Here is a 5,495-nt window from a genome sequence, read left to right on the forward strand (position 1 = left end):
GTGAATTTTTAAAAAGATTTTGTGTGTCATCCTTGCGCAGGGGTCATGCTAATGTTCTCTGTATCGTTCCAGTTCTAGTATGTGTGCTGCTGGAGCGCGCAGCCTGCCGTCTTATTAAAGCTCCGAATCGGGGCCCCTCGGTGGCTCGGTTGGTTGAGCATCTGCCTTCAGCTCAGGTCATCATCCTGCAGTCTTGGGATTGAGCCCCGTGTTAGGGTCCCCGTTCAGTGGGAAGTCTGCTTCTCCCTCTCCCCCCTGGCTTGTGCTCACTCTCTCTCTCTCTCTCACTCTCTCTCTTTCAAATAAATAAAAACCTTTTTTTCCCCCCAAAGATTCCAAATCAGGAAGGGAGGTTTTCCAATAGATGGAGGCACTCATCTTAGCATGTATAGTCATTGAGCAGGCTGGCAGTGCCCTTAGTTTATGAAGCTTTGCTTTTGTCATCAATTTCTGACTACAGATAGGAAAATTTCAAGGAGAGGAAGGTCTAGCTTTCCTATTGCCTGTGTTTTCAAAAAAGACTTTAGGAGGGTCCTTGAGGAGGGGAAGGTAATTAGGGCAGCTTATCTGACCAGCATTAGCACTGGTTCATTATGAAGTCAGACTAACCAGTACCTCTGTTATGAGACTAGGGCAGAGTTTGAAGAGAATGTACCCTAAGGTCTGCAGCCAGCCAAGATTTCAGATGGTAGAACTTGCTGAAAAAGTAAGGGGCGCCTGGGTGGCTCAGTCGGTTAAGCGTCTGCCTTTAGCTCAGGTCATGATCCCACGGTCCTGGGATCGAGACCCACATTGGGCTCCCTGCTCAGTGGGGAGCCTGCTGCTCCCCCTGCTTGTGCTCTCTCACTCTCTCTCTGTCAAATAAATGAATAAAATCTTTAAAAAAAATAAATGCAGACACTTACTTTAGAAACTGGTGAATAAATAGTTAACGAGGATACTTAGGAAGATGAGAACTGAAGTTACAGTTTCTTCTGCAGCTCAGACTCAGAGAGGGTGGGCAGGGGCTAGGTTAACAGGCAGCTATTTCTCCAGCCATGCACATGTAACACAAACAGATGGTTAGACATTTATTTGGGTGCCTGTGCATGATTCATAAAGAACTCGTTCCTTATAAAATTTACTGCTGAATTACCCATCGTAGGACGACGATAAAGATAAGGCTTCTAACTTAGAGTTAGGCAACCATCCTTTTAAAAATTGACCTTGTGAGATGTAGTTTACATACAATAAAAGGTGTACTTTTTAAGTGTACGGTTCACTAAGTGCATACAGCCATATAACCATCACCACAGTCAAGATACAGCACATTTCGTCAACCAGACAGTTCCCTTGCACACCCCTTTGCAGTCAATCCCCCTCTCCACTCACTGCTCCAGGCAACCATTGATCTGATTTCTATCACCATAGATTCGTCTTGCCTCTCTAGTATATCATATAAATGGAACCATACAGAATGTACTCTTTTGTGTTTAGCTTCTTTCACTTAGCATGACGTGAGAACCGTGAGATTCGTCCACGTGGTTGCATTTACTAGTAGTTATACTTTTATTGCTCGGTAGTATTTTATTGTTAATAGCACAATTTGTTAGCCATTCACCTATTGGTGGACATTTGGGTTGTTTCAATTTTTGGCTATTATGAATAAAGTTGGTATGAACAGTCTTGGTGTGGACATATGGTTCTGTTTCATTTTGGTAAATGCCTAGGCATGGAGTAGCTGGTTCAGACGGTAAGTGTATTTTTTTTTTAAAGATTTTATTTATTTATTTGACAGAGAGAGAGACAGCCAGCAAGAGAGGGAACACAAGCAGGGGGAGTGGGAGAGGAAGAAGCAGGCTCAGGCTCCCAGCAGAGCAGGGAGCCCGACGCGGGGATTGATTCCAGGACTCTGGGATTACGCCATGAGCCAAAGGCAGACACTTAACGACTGAACCACCCAGGCACCCCAAGATGGTAAGTGTATGTTTAACTTTAAAAGAAACTGTCAAACTGTTTTCCAAAGTGGTTATACCATTTTTTCACTTTCATTGGCAATGTGGAGGAGACCCAACTATTGTCCATCTTCCTCAATACTTGGTATTGTCAGTTTTTTTAAGAGTTAACCTTTAAAAAAAAAAAAGAGAGATTTATTTATTTTGGAGGGGGAGGAACAGATGGAGAGGGAGAGAATCTCAAGCAGACTCCCTGCTGAGCATGGGGTCTGAAATTGGGGTACAAATAGGTTAAATAATTTTATTGGGGTGTCCTGTCTTCTAAGGGGTGGATACAGGAAGTCTATAGAAAGCCCTTACCAATTTCCATTATAGAAATATATATAGCATAAAGGGTCTTAGAGAGAAACATAAAATTTATTAATATGTATATGAGGAGGGCCGTCTGTAAGGGCATTTGGGAGCATGTGTGAATATGCAACAGTGTGAATGGTGTGTGAGAGCTTATACCTCGGGGTCTTCCCAAATGTGGTGTTCTCCCTTGACCACTCCTCTTCACTTTTAGTCAACTTAACTTACCCTTAGGGTTTAGCTTCTTTTGGGGGGGAGGGGCAGAGGGACAGAGAAAATCTTTTTTTTAAAATAGGGTCTTTTTTTTTTTTAAAGATTTTATTTGTTTATTTTGAGAGAGAGAGAGAGCGCAGGGGAAGGGGCAGAGGCAGAGGGAGAGAGACAATCTCAAGCAGACTCCATGCTGAGGGTGAAGTCCAACGTAGGGCGCCATGTCATGACCCTGAGATCATGACCTGAGCTGAAATAGAGTGGGCGCTCAGCCTACTGAGCCACCCAGGCGCCCCGGGGTTTAGCTTTAATATCACTACTTCAGGGAAGCTTGTTGCATGCTTTCATATTACGTTGCTCTTTACTTTTTTCTATCACAATTGTAACTGAATTTACAGAAATTTACTTAATGAATATCTTTTCCACTGTACTGCAGGCTCCATGGGGCCCGTTTCCCACCATGTATCTGACATGTAACAGTTTCTGGCGCGGAGTGTGTGCTGTTTGATGAATATGTGTATTCGTTGAATGAATGAATGAATGAATGAATGAATATCCAAGAGTAAGTAGGTTTCCTTTCTCAGATTGTTATTCTGAAAAATTCATTCTTTTTGGTATATAGGTCTATGAGTTTTTACAAAAGCAAAAAGTCATGTAACTACCACAAGAGTCAAAATATAGAACAATTTTGTCTGTTCCCTGTGCCCTCCCCCTCCCAAAAAATTCCCTTTTGATAACTCTTTGTAATCAAATTCTACCCTCAACTTTGACCTCTGGCAACTACTGAGAATTGCTTATTTTACATAATCCTGAGCTCTTCTTTCTTTTCTGTCCTGCCTTGTGTGTATTTCAGTGTCTTACCGCTCAGCGGCAATCCTATGTATTCTACCAGAGAAATGAAATTAGTTTAGACAGTTGTCTCACATGGAATTTATGCTCCAAATGGAATCATTTAAGTAAATAATTTGACTACTTGTAAGAATAAAAAGAGAGACACTAGGCCAACTGAATTTTTGTCCGTGGCCTATTATTTTTACTCTCTTAGTAGCTCTTAACATCTGTACACACCTGTTTTAATACCCCTGGTTTAACTCAGCCTTCACGATCTTGTCTAGATCATTGCAATGGCCTCCACACTCGTTCCATGCCTCTGATACTACTTTGCTTATACTTCATCTCTACATTTCACCCAGGGTGAACTTACTAAGACTCTAAGATTTAAAGCTCTTCGGTGGCCCTCTCTGGAGCCTCAGGACCCTGGCATCTATTCAGAGCTCTTCCCGAGGCCCCCTTACTTCTTCAGGGTCATCACTGGGTCTTGTTCCATGCATCCTGTGATAGTCTGGATGTCCCAAATTATTTGACATTTTATAAATATGCCGTATATTTTTATGTCTTTATAAAAGCTTTTGTTCATGCTGTCCTGAAAGCCTTTCTTTACCTTATCTGTTCAGTGAACACCTACTAACTATTGAAGACTGTACAGGCTATCTCTTACCTTCCCAAAGTCCCTTTGACTATTCCCTCTTTTGTCCCCATTGTTACCTGTCCACCCACCTGTCTAACACCCACAGTTCCTAACTGCATACCTATGTTCACGCATTTGTCTCCACTTACTAGAAACACAGTTCTCTGAGACCAAGCCTGTTTCCTATTCATCTTTGAATCCTCCATGCCCGGCACAGTGCCTGCCATATAGTACGTGTTCAATAAACATTTGCTGAATGCATCAATGAAAAAGGTGTTTACTATATTATTACCTGAGCACTTTAATAGTGTATACAAACCTGTTTTGCATTTATCTTTTTTTGACGTATTGGAAAATGTGATCAACTACTCCCCTATTTTCATGAGAAGCTCATAATCCTATTTTGTGTGGTCACTTGAAGTTCTCTCTAACCTTTTGTCAGTCACTATGCATCTATATCTGTGTGACCTGGTTAGTTGGCATTATTTCAACTGGGCTTACCCAGCGTTGTCTGCTTGCGTATAGAAACTTGACTTGCAACTGTGGAAGTAAAAAAGGGAAAAACAGGAGATGTCGAAAGTGAACATGAATTTCCCATTAGTGGCTAACTTGCTTTGAACTTCCTCTCCATTGAGGCTCAGAGTAAAGTCGAAGCTATCGTTATGTGCTCAGGTCTGGCTATGGGTCACACCGTTAGTCAGCTATTTATCAGTTGTGTTCAGTGTCCTACTAACTTTATGGACTTTCACCCCAGGGATCTTAGTTCTAAAGCATTTGTGTCCAACGTATTTGCCATTAAAGTGGAGATATAGTCCTTCATTGTGAAAATGATGACATTAAATCCTCTAAAAATATTCTGTCCAACTCATCACGTCATTTTATCGTAAAAAGGCAAACACTAATGTAGGATGGGATTCTTATTAATAAAGCAGTCATATTTGTGATCATCAGCTCTGGGTCAGGACTGAGGGAAGGTGGGAGAAGGAGCAAATAGTTTATGTCTTCATCTCCTTATGACCAGGATTAGGGTACAGGTGGGAATCTTTCTCCTCCCAGTTGAATGCCTGCAAGTGTAATCTTGGAGCTCTCTGGAAAGGAAACTGTCATCTCTTAGGACAGTTATATATTCTAGGAAGGCTCTAAGTTGTAAAGAAAGTGTTTAGCACTCTATTTCAAATTTTCATATTACTAATTTAGGCTGCAGTGATATTTCTCTCAAATTTTCATTTTCATTAGGATCGGTAAGGCAGCTTGTTAAAACAGACATCCCTGGTTTCTACTCCTGGATATTCTGGGTCAGTCGGCTTGGGATGGACCCTGGGAAGCTGTATTTTTTAAAAAAGATTTTATTTATTTATTTGAGAGAGAGAGAGTGAGAGAGAGGACAAGAACAGGGTGAGGGGCAGAGGGAGAAGCAGACTCCCCGCTGAGCAGGGAGCCCAATTCAGGGTTCGATCCCAGGACTCTGGGATCATGACCTGAGCTGAAGGCAGCCACTTAACTGACTGAGCTACCCAGCTACCTCAGGGAAG

The 5,495-nt window shown here is 42.0% G+C and overlaps 1 pseudogene; it reads right to left on the reverse strand.

Moving 5' to 3' along the window:
* On the reverse strand, positions 1 to 98 carry LOC121100591 (annotated as a pseudogene).
* Positions 99 to 5,495: the final 5,397 nt, after the last annotated feature.

This window comes from Ursus maritimus, unplaced genomic scaffold (genome assembly GCF_017311325.1).
Source record: "Ursus maritimus isolate PB19 unplaced genomic scaffold, ASM1731132v1 scaffold_4, whole genome shotgun sequence".
In the NCBI taxonomy this organism is placed as follows: Eukaryota; Metazoa; Chordata; class Mammalia; order Carnivora; family Ursidae; genus Ursus; species Ursus maritimus.